Source organism: Canis lupus, chromosome 1, assembly GCF_011100685.1.
Source record: "Canis lupus familiaris isolate Mischka breed German Shepherd chromosome 1, alternate assembly UU_Cfam_GSD_1.0, whole genome shotgun sequence".
In the NCBI taxonomy this organism is placed as follows: Eukaryota; Metazoa; Chordata; class Mammalia; order Carnivora; family Canidae; genus Canis; species Canis lupus.
The window spans coordinates 17,350,302-17,362,040 of NC_049222.1; the positions used below are offsets into that span (position 1 = coordinate 17,350,302).

Consider the following 11,739-nt stretch of genomic DNA (forward strand, 5'->3'; position numbering starts at 1 on the left):
AAGACCTCCTGATCCAAGGACTCCAGGGTGGTTGTCTTTATCATGTGCCGGAGAAGCAGGTGGTGTTGATGAACAACCATCCTTCAACACTTCTGCGTGAGGTGGCTCACCATAACTCCTATTCTAAGGAAAAGTCACAAGTTACCTCGATTCCTTGTCAGGCACAAAAGCAGAAATAGTGGCAGGCCAACTGCTGAGTCCTCCTCTCTCATCAGATACTCTGAACCAAACATGGCACAGTCACCCTCAAGTGTCAATTTAAGGCCAGTCTTCATCACAAAGACTGAACATAAATACCTCTGCCACATATCTCAATATTAAAATTATCTTCTGTTTTATCAGACCACAGGTGTCAAGGAGTTAAGATAATAAAGAAATGATGCAGTTATGTACGAACAGGAATAAACTGATCTGGTCAGATCATGTATACGTGGAAATCATGCCAGTCTCAGCACCTATGACCAAAAACCAGTTCTGACACCATTTGTACTCACTGGTATCATATACAAAGACAGGGTGAGCCCCTGCAGAGTCATGCAAGTTCTGGAGAATCAGATCACTCTGGAAGCAAAGGAAGCAGGTCCAAAACCAAGGGAAACAGTGGAGAGTCTTGCTACCCAACGTGTAGTCCAGGGACCAGCAGATGACCATGACCTGTGAGCTAGTTAGATATGCAGAATCTTGGGCCCACTCAGTCCAACTGCATCATTATCTGCATCATCTAACAAATCCCAAGGTGATTTGCATGCAAATTAAAGTGTGAGAAATGCTATCTAAATGAGGGTACCCAGGGACTCTGAGCAAGAGGTCCAAGACACCAGCACCAAGCAGGTACTGTTATTTGGAAAAGTGGTATGACTTCAGAGCCAGCTCATCCCTGGTCCAAATCCAAGGCCACTCACTCACTAGTGGTACCACCTTGGGCCAGTCTCTGGAGTCTCACCAGAGATTTTTTTTTTTTTAAGATTTTATTTATTTGAGAAAGAGAGAGCAGGAGCAGGGGGAGAGAGAGAAGGTGACTCCCTGCTGAGCAGGGAGCCCAACATGGGGCTCAATCCCAGGATCATGACCTGAGTCGAAGGCAGATGTTTAACCAACTGAGCCACCCAAGGTGCCCCCAGAAATGCTAATTATACTTCACAGGGGACGTTAAGTGTAAGCATCTAACACACGGTAAACTTGGGATAAACACTGGTTCCCTCTCCATTCAGAAGCAGACACCAGCCTGGCATGGCTGTCTAGATCCAGTAATGCAGAGAGATAAACTACGAATATCTGGGAGACAAAAGAAGTCCAAACCAAGGGAACACAAATTTCTGTAACCAGAAGACATTGCATCATTTTCACACTATCTTTTCCAGCCAAAAGGGGAACTCAACATCAATGAACATGAACACATTAGGGCACCAGGGAAATTTCACTGCTAAATTTCTTTAGATGTCCATCCAACATTCCAGACCAGCTCTGTCCAACAGAAAAAGAATGAAAGCCACATATATAGTTTTAAGTTTTCTAAGTCACACTTAAAAAGGGGGGGGGGGGATAAAATTTTAATTTTAATTTAGTAATATATTTTATTCAACTAAAATAGCCTCATTTCAACACATAATCAACATGAAAAAGTATTAGTGAAATATTTTACATTCTTTTTTTTATCCTTTGGTGTTAAGTTTTCAAAACCTGGTATATAGTCTATGCTTACAGCTCATCCCAGTTAGGACTAGCCACACTGCAAGCACTTAGCAGCAGTATGAGGCTAGCACCCACTATACTGACAGAGAAGTTTTAGACATGAAAATATTACCCATCGATTCCTTCTACACTCAATCTTCTATCACCACCAAATCCCACGGTGCAAGATAATGAATATCTGGTCGCTGTCAAGCAATGTAGAAAGCAAAGTGTCATGGGAAAAAGGGATGGAACAGAGGTGGGGGCTAACCTGCCATATTTTCACAATCAAGTTTTGTTGCTTTGTAACTCTGGTTAACATAAATTACATCAACTAGACTATAACCATCACTGACTAGGGTGGATTTTTCTGGAAACAAAGACAGTTGAAGTAGGAGACCTTACTGACAAAATTTACCCAACATGTTCCAACTACAAATAAACGTACAGCCCAGTGAGAACAAGGACACTACCTTCTTGCCTCTATTCCCCCACTTTAAACCAGATATAGGGCAGCTATCACTGAAGACCTCACAGACAACGCAGAAGACACACTGTGTCTTTTCATGGGCCAAAACAAAGTTACTTATAAACTAGGTAAAAGGCAGGACAGAAGAAACAACACCCTCCAAGCTGAAAAAAGAATGTCAGAGCAAAGGCCCTTCCCCTAATCCAGGGAAGCTGAGGAACACAGAATACCTAAGATTTGAGGAAGGACTTACCATGTACCAGGCACTCTGCTAAGCACTTTATATGCACTTAATCTTCATTAACAACCCTCAAGAAAAGTATGGCCTAAAAACTTAAGGAACTTGCTCAAGGTCCCACGGTGGCAGGATGCAGCTTGAGGTCATCAAGGGCTCGGCAGACAGGTGTAGGGCACTGAGAGCCAGGCAAAGGCCACTGAAGATCTCCGTGGCTGAGCCCCCAGATTTAACTAGAACACGAGACATGATCACTTCTCAAACTAAAGACCTCAAACTACCTCTTCCACTCTTGCTATGTTAAATCAGCAAAACTGCTAAAGACCAGCTTACCAATGAGTACCTGTGTGGTTCGCATGATGTAATAAGGACTGTAACTTCTGAGCTGCCTCATACACCACCCAACACATAATAAGCTCTGGAAGGCAGAGAGACAGTAATGACGCAAGCTATCTTAGACTGGAGTCCAGGGTGCTGGGTTCTAGTTCCACCTACTGACCCTTCCCCTCTGCCCAATTTGGGCTCACTCCAGAAAAGGAGGAGGTAAGTGTAAATATTTGAACTATTTCCAGCTCGGGGATCTTTAAAAACAAATGCAAAACAAACCAACCAAAAAAAAACCCAGAGGGCTTTGAATTTTCTGATGTGGTACGTTTTTCAACCATCTAATTACGATTCAGATCCCTAGAAAGAATCTGCTCCTCACAGAGGCAAATTATCAAAATCAATACCCATAATGAGACCAATGAGTCAGCCTTTGGAAAATAAGAGTTTTGTGTCCCAAAAAGAAAAGGCTAGGTTGAGAAAACATTCAAGAACTACACCTTGATTTTATCTTCAGGCCTCTCTATGTCCTGCAAGATGCCTGGAATCTCTAATTACGTAAAGTTGTACTGAGACCTCACTGAAAACATTACCAAAAAACCTGCATTTCCTGTCCCTAACGACCACCGACCAAGGGCTACTTAGGAGGGACGACAGAACAGCTAAAAAGGCCACTGTGAGTCTGTCTAAAAATTACTTATTTCAGTCTCCAGATTTAGATCAAGTAGGATTTGCTCTCGCCCTCTCATTCTAAAAGAGGAAAAATTCAGAACTTCCTGTCTGCAGAAGATGATTCAAGGAATTCTTTAACTGTGTTTATTATTGAACAAAAGATTCTTCTCGGCACTACTTTGAATTTATCCTTTTCAAAGAACAAATAACAACAAAAACCTCTCTGTTCCTTCTCCCTTCCAATTTGTATCTTCACCCTATAGTGCCCAGTAAAACTGTACTTTTTTCAACCACTATTTCTTGCACCATCTCTGATGTACATACTGTCCTCTCTCCATGAGTGAGGTCAATGGAGAAAACAGAGCTAATTACAAGGGAACCTCGACTGTGTCCCAAACTTCTCCATTTCATGTTCTCACCTCAGTCATCATAAACCACAATCTCTAATGTGAACCTTATCAGTGTCTGTCTAGCACCTACCCATGCCCTCTCTCAGGCTCCACCTCCTAGCCTCCATACCCTTAAACACCTTTCATGGTTTCCTCATCCCCACCAATTCTGGTCCCCAAAGCAGAACAGCCTAGTGGTGAGGAACAGGCTTCAAATTCTGCCTCTAGTCTCCTTTGAGATGGCGGGCCTTGGCCAAGGTCTTCATCTGTTTCCCACCTACACCACGGGAAGGAATAAAGGCACCCAGCTCCTCTCACTGTTTCCGTATCACATGAGACAACAAGCGCAAAGGCCCACCAGACAGGCTGCAGTATCTGCAGAAGTCAGCTACTGCGATTACTTTCTGTCTCTCTGGAAATGCTTTACCCTCCAATTTTCCAAAGCATGCATCATTTAGTTAAGTTCCTCAGCTCCTCCTTCTTTCAGGCTTTGACTATACAAAGCTTCCTATCTTATGGAACCTCAAACTCAACCTTTTCTACATCTTTCTTCTCTATCATCTCTGTTCTAGGCCAATTCATCCCAGTCCAGACCAGCCCAAAGAGATCCTGGTGAGGAAGGGCATCTCTATGGGCAACTCAACCCAACTTGAACTCACTGTATCAAGCCCCTTCACATCCACCCTCCAAATCTATCCTGCCTGCTGAACACAGCAGCTCACAGGCAAAAGCCACCAGTAGCAAGGAGCCTCAAGGAGCAAACCTGGTGCCATCCTCTGCTCCTCCCTCTCCAGAAGGGCCCACCTTCTCATCGGGTACACACACCTCCCCCATCTACTGCCCCATCCCACTGTTATCGCCTCGGGTCAGGTTCTCCTCTCTCCTGGATCTGCTGTGGTGGTAACCTCATTTGACCTCCCTGCCTCCAGCCTAGAGTGTCTCCATTCCAGCCTCGGACACTGCCTCGAGACCAGCTTTCTGCTAATACCGCCCACATGAGGAAGTTCCCACTTGGAATGCACTGTCAGAACGACCTTCAGAAGTCTGGCCCCTGCCTGCCTCCAAATGTCATCTCCTACTCAACCACTCTCCACCCCACCCTCCCACCCCCGCTCACACCACCAGGCTTGTTCAGTGCCTTTCCATAAACTGCTCCATCCGACTCTTGTACTCCTTCCCTAGTCTTTGCCTGCTATACCTACTCTTGTCTTTCCCAGTTCAGCACAGAAGCCACCTCTTCAGGGGCTCCTCCCTCTTGACACTGGACATTAGGTGGCCCATTCACATTCCTAACATAGCATACCTAGGCTACTTCCTGCTAGAGTTTTCTCTCTGGGTTCTTTTACCCCCCATACTCCCAGCGCCTAGCACAATGTCTGGTGCATAGTAAACATTCAGTACCTCTAAAAGGGATGAAATAATCCCCAAATTAAGATCAGTCCCACTTCTAGGGCTCTCCTCTGTCCACAGCACCATAACCTTGGGTCTGTTTGTTCTTACCATTCCTGAATGCTATTTTATCCTCTAAAAAATGTTGGAAATTAAAAAAAAAAAAGAGGGTAGCCTGGATGGCTCAGAGGTTTAGCGCTGCCTTCAGCCCAGGGCATGATCTTAGAGACCTGGGATCGAGACCCACATCAGGTTCCTTGCATGAAGCCTCTCTCTCTCTCTCTCATGAATAAATAAAATCTTTTAAAAAAAAAAAAAAAAAAGGAAGTTAAAAAAAGAAAAAAAAAATCACGCTTCCCAAATCTCCCCAATTCACTGCCTAGATTTTGCTTAAATATTTCCACTTCCTTAAAAGGATATAACCTGAACAGTAACTTCAAATAATAAAGCCACCCCGTATTTTGGCAGTCAGAAACTCAGACAAATTAGAATCAATAATACGTTGTTTACGCAATTCAGATTTCAACAAAGATCTTCGGTACCACTTTCCAAAACTGTGATTCTGTTATTGTTTGGCGTGGTATTGAACCTGAAGACAAATGTAAAAATTAAACTGCCAAATGTTTCTGAAGAGATTAAAAATAATTGCTGTAGGAAATAAAGGATATTTTACCACTGGCAGTTTTTTGTTTCCACTTTTGGCTAATTCTGATTAGTTCTGGGTTATAAAGCATGTCATCCCGTTAGTGAGTGGTCTATTATCATAATCATCTCTCGTGTGTCTTCAGATAAGGCTCCCTGCAATCTCGTACTGGGGAAGTCTTCACTGCAGCTGACAAGGCCAGAGCTCTCTCATGAGCTGCGAAGAGCTCAATGTGTCTTCATTCAGACTTCTAATTCTTGCATACTTACCATATGACCCGGCCATGCCCCTACCTCGAAATATTTAGGGAAGAGACATAAAAACTTCCGTTCAGACAAAAGCCTATATGCAAATGTTTACAGCAGCTTTATTCTAACGCAACCCAAACCTGGAAACAACCCACAGATCCTGGGGAGCGGATAAACAAACTGTGGTACGTCCATATAGCGGTCTACAACTTGATAATGGAAAAGCAGCACGTACAAATAGACACGACATCATGGATGAGTCTCAAATACTCTGCTAAGTGAAAGAAGCTGTTTGCATGGCATTCTGGAGAAGACCAAATACGGGGCCAGAACAGATCGGTGGTCGCCAGGGGTTGGGGTGGGAAGTATCTGACGACCGATGTACGGCAGGAAGTCGTGGGGTTGATGGAACCATTCCCCGCGGACCGTGGTGGTGGATACACACAGCATTACGCTTGTGTCCAAACCCATAAAACTATATACCACAGAGGAAATTTTACCGTAAGTCCGTTTTAAAGTTTAAAAAGTTAATTATTTAACCATGACTTGGTTAAAGATCATCCCTCGAAGAGAATGAACACACAGGTGTAGGTTTCCTTAATGTTTACCGTGGATGTGGTTACTGTACCGATTAGGAAGGGATGTTGGGGGACTGAGGAGGGAGCCACCCCAAATCTTTTCCATATACTTTCGGTTTCCCTCGCACTGGCATCTGTCCTGCGGTCCCACATCAGGGCGACCTCTTCTCCAGCCGTGGACAGCTAGATGGAGCTCAGCAAGGACAGGAGGAAGGTTACTCAAACCCAACAGAAGACAGACCCAAGAAAGCATTTCAAGGGAAGAGCTGAAGGGGCACAGGAGCGACAATTCTCTACCTCATCCTCTTCAAAGGTACAGGCAGGAAATACCATCGACATGTAGGCTGCCTCCCTCCTAAACCCTTCCTTAGAGAGGTCAAGGTGGGTGGGGCGGGGAATCTCTTTAGGAGAAAAGAAGTAGGGGGGTGAGGGGGGAAACAAGCCTCCCCTCCAGGACCAGGCAGGAGGCCCAAGAGTCCTAAAAGCCCCGGCTCTAAGGTTTCTCAACACGGAAAAAAATAATTCTAAGTAAGCAAGGGATGAAAACAAAGGTTCAACACCCAGTGACACTCTTTCCAGAGTATCCTCCTCAGCCAAACCCACACATTCCTCCTGCAGAGGGGATGGCGGGTCTGTCATTCCTGGAGACAGCCGCAGGCGCTCTCTGGCTGGCTCCAGGTGTGGCGAGTCTGCATGGCGACGGTGACAGCAAGGGCACAGGCCCGGCCCCTAGTGTGGGTGCCACCCTGTTTCTCTCCTGGCTCTTCCAGGAAGCAGAATGCTGTTGCTCATTCTCCACACTCACTTCCCATTCCCATTCCCAAGCCCAGAAAACTGTCGGTTTGTCTCCCCCGCCCAGAGACCTGGGCCTGCTACATTGTTATACCTCAGCAGGAGATCGCCACCTGAGACAAACCTCGGCCCACAGATGAGCTCCTTGATTGCAGCCCTGGAGAACCAGCTCTCCAAGCTTAAACAGCACTTGCAGCTGGAAAGACTGGCCGAAATGCAAAACAAATGCGATTTTCCAGGAGCCTTGGGGGGGGCGGGGGGGAGTAACAAAGCTAAAAACCACAGAGAGAGCAAACCAGAACATTCTGTGACATGCAATGCCTTACAAAGAGGGCTCTTGAAACATGCTACCAAGAAACATTCATTGCAAGGGGTTAGCTGTCAGAGTTAAAAATCACTGACTTTCTAAAGACAGGAGTGAAGGACTAAATTATAAAACAGCTTATTGTATTAAGCTAATTAAGGTTTATCATATTAGCCATCTGAGTTTTAGTTGGCACCAGAAAAGCAGGAGCAGCATATCATGCAACGTGGATTGCGATCTGCTATGCAAGCAGATTTCTACCACACTCAGACACAGAACCTCTGGCAGTCGAAAATGATGTAGAATTGAAAACCAATTTTAGCACAGTGATTTGTAAAGAATTTTGTTCCATCGTGTGAGCTATTTACTGGTATATCGGGCCGAGATTACATTTATCTTTATTAAATACTACACAAAGTATTCTGAGCTAACCATGCACTCGTTTCCCTTCTGCCAGTTTTATCTCACACTGGATGCTCTGCAATCCCATGAAGAAAAAAAAAAAAATCCGTAACAATAAAAACCCTTGCATACTTGACACCCTTCACTGCAGACACTCTGCCCACCAACTGCCAGCACACAACTTAACATATTCTAAGATCCTCGGCATCTCTGAAAAGGCTCTACTCTGCGCACATCAGAAGAGGAACAACATACCCTCTTCAAAGTAGGGGACAAATGTATTTTCAATCCTGTCCTCTATGGGCTCCTCTTGACTGTCCTTCTACCAAACCAGGACAACAGAACTAGTTCTCTCTGTTGTTGAGATCCTACTGGATAGGATTCTGGAGCTGCTGGCTTCCTGTTTGGGGAAGTTGCAGCTCTTTTCACGAGGAACCCCAAGGCAAAATGTTCAGTGTTCCCCCTGTAAGCGCTCACAGCCTTTGTTCTTCACTTTGTTAGACTCATTACTGCTTTCTTCTCTCTGCTCCTCGAAAACCTCTGGCTTTGGGGGTACACAGAAAACGCCAGCTCGAATCTAACTGCAAGCTCTTAAGGCATCAGACATTTTCCACCATCTCCTGCTACAAAGCTCTGAGTTAACAGGCATCTTTTCACAGATGAAGCCAGACTAGCCGGTTTCCTCCTGGTACTGCATTAGCATTCCACATTAAAATGTATGCCACAAATAATCCAATGGCAAACTCACCGTCAACAGCCCCCAAAATCAATAAAAGCCATTCCACCACTTGACTCGGAGTGAAAAACCTTTCAGGTTAACACAGAGCGCAAGGTAAAAAGGAAGGTGATGAATGAACAAAAGGCAGATCTACCTTCAGACGCCTCAAATCCTAAAAAAAAGGAGGCTAGGCTGCCTCGATTTGGCCAAGTCCTTCCTTTTTTTTTTTCCTTTTCTTTTTTTTTTTTTTTTGTCATCATCGGGATAATGCTACATGTGTGCTGCCTCAGTCTTATGCAAAACAAGTGCATTCTCCACAAGGCCCTGGTGCCTACTATTCTCTAAACTTGCCTCTTTCCAGGCCTGCCTCTTCTAAAGGACCAGCCACATGCGAGTTAATGGAGTCATTCTGATTTTTGTCTTGATAGCAACACCATCATAAAGTCACTCTAATCCCATTAAATGTGGATAACATTAAGAGTATTTTCTTCTCCACTCTGAACCCAAAAACCATCTCCAGGGTACCAAGCCACTACTGTCTGCCTGTCTCTGCATGGATCTTCAAATAAACACTTAAATTCATGCTCAAAATATCATCTCTCACCTTGTGAACCTTGACCTTTTGGAAAGACTTTGGCCCAATGTTCAGTTACTGTCACACGGTTGCATTCTCTGCAAATATGAAAGGGTTAAAAGCAGCCCCAGTCAACAGGCCTACAAGGAAAAAAAAGACAGCATGTATGCCTTACAGCATCACTGGAACGCATTTATGCTCATTTCCTAGAACAATATTGTTACCTTTTGGCCTTCATAATAGTCAGAAGTATCCCCAACACCCTTTAGTAGCTTCTAAAAGGAAAAGCACAAAACAGAACATCCCCTGCAAGAGAAAAAAATTTAAAAAAAAAAAGCATGCAAAGTAGCATTCTCCAGCAACAAACAAACTACCATCACAAACCCATCAGTTCATTTTGGTTTTGTTTTGTTAAAAACACAGAGAAAGAGAGAGAGAGAGAGAGAGAGAGAGAGACTGCATAAACCAAGTGTCCCCACCCTAGCAAGGCACATTTTTTCTTTAATAAGGGTCATAAATCTCAGCTCCTTGTCCATCCCTTAAGCAAAAGAAAAAGGCAGGAAAAGCCCAAGTAATCTCAGACCTTGCAAACCTGCACCTTTTTTTCCATCTTCTCTACACAGAATCTTTTAAGGGCTCCATTAGTCACGTACCAGTGCTGTGTGGTGTCTAAGTGTGCATTCACATACTGTGTTGGGATGGTACCTTCCTGCAAGCTCCTCTGCTTTTGGCTGCCATGAAGGGAGGAAGCTGCTATCCCACTGTAGTAGCTCAGTGACTGCATTGTGTTCAGGAGCTGATCTGCCTCAAACCAGTTTCAGCCGGTTCTGGTCACCCTACATAAAAAAGCTATGGCAACCCTCGCTGAGTTGCCAACAAGTCCCTGAAAATCATCAGCACGGAGGGGATCTCGCTGGGGGTTGCTTTTTCCCTTTTAGGTCTTCGTGAGGAGGGGCAGGTCATCGTGTGTCCCCCCCCACACACACACACCCTCCCCCTGCGCACAAGCACACAGCCCTGGAAAGGCTCACCTCACCAGCACCCCAGAGCCCCTGAGGGCCCATCCCCCCCGGCCCCTCCACCCCAAAAGCCCACCGCAGACACTGTTTCCCCCTCCTTCTCCTTCCCCCACTTACCTCCCACAACCTGGCTCCCATCTTTGTGTACGTGTGTGTCAGTGTGTGTTCTCTGTGTTGGTGGCTGACAAAGAGCCCCCAAGAAAGCAAGCTTATGTGTGTCTCCTCACACTGGATGCGTCGGCTGCAGGAGCGGCCTCGGCCTCCTAGCAGAGTGGTGCTGGCTTGTTGACCAGGCTCCTCTCTGCCTGTCACCCCCACCCCACCCAGCCCCCTCCTCCCGTCCCTCTCTCTCTCCCAGCCCTGTCACCACCACCACCACCACCACCACCGGCAGCAGCAGCAGCCCCCCCAAGTCTCCTCCTCCTCCTCCTCCAACCTTCTCTTCTTTCAAGCACCTGGGGGTGGGGGGGAGGTGAAAGAGGAGGGGGGAGTCCAAACCCCTTCACCTCGGGGTAGTGAGGGCGGGGTGCCTGGAGGTGGGGCGCACGAGGAGGGCCCCCCCGCCCCAGCCCATGCACCCGCGCGAGTCAAGGGGCAGGAGGCAGAGGGCCTCGGAGGGCTGGCAGGAGCCCTGGGGGCAGAGCGGGCGCCCACGTGGCCCCCTCGGGGCAGCTGCGGGGCCTAGCGAGCCCGCTCGACCTCGGGGCCCCCACGGAGGCCGGCGGGGCGCGAGGCCGGGGCGCCCACGGCCAGGGCGCGCCAGGCCCGGGCAGCCAGGCCGAGGGGCCCGCGGGGCCGCGCTCGAGGCCCCGGCGCCGCCGCCCCCGCCTCCCCGCGCCCGCGCCCGCGCCCGCCCGCCGCCCCGCGCGCCCCGCGCCCCCCGGCCCGCGGGCGCGCACCCACCCCCTGCCCGGGGCCGGCCCCGCGCGGTCAAGCCCGGGCGCCTGGGCCGCGGCGCGGACGACCTCCGGAGAGCGCGGCGCCGCCGGCGGCTGCTGCTGCGGCTGCGGCTGCGGCTGCGGCTGCTGCTGTCGTCGTCGCGGCGGCGGCGGCGGCGGCTCCCATGCTACGGGCGTGTCCGCGGCATCCCCGCCGCCGGGGGCTGCGTGTGCGTGTGCGGAGCCGCGGCCCGGGCCGCCCCGCCGCCGCCCCGCCGCCCCGCCGCCCCGCCGCCCCGCCGCGCGCCCGGGCCCCGCGCCTCCCCGGCCGGCCGGGCGGGCGGCGCGCTCTAGGCCGCGGGGCGGCGGGCAGCCTCGCCGGGGCCTACGGGGCGCTGCGGGCCGGCGGCGGCGGCGGCGGCGGCGGCGGGGCC

The 11,739-nt window shown here is 48.5% G+C and overlaps 1 protein-coding gene across 2 annotated transcripts in view; it reads right to left on the reverse strand.

Moving 5' to 3' along the window:
- Positions 1–10,470, reverse strand: part of ZNF532 (zinc finger protein 532) — a 106,579-nt gene extending 96,109 nt beyond the window's left edge. Inside the window, exons 1-2 of one of the 2 annotated variants that reach the window (XM_038525889.1) lie at positions 10,114–10,470; positions 9,439–9,506 (exon numbers count right to left, since the gene is read on the reverse strand). The gene's annotated coding sequence lies outside the window, so the exon portion shown is untranslated. Of the gene's footprint in view, positions 1–9,438; positions 9,549–9,632 lie in introns of both variants that reach the window. The other variant, XM_038525887.1, reaches the window with a different exon arrangement.
- Between the last annotated feature and the right edge of the window lie 1,269 nt (positions 10,471–11,739).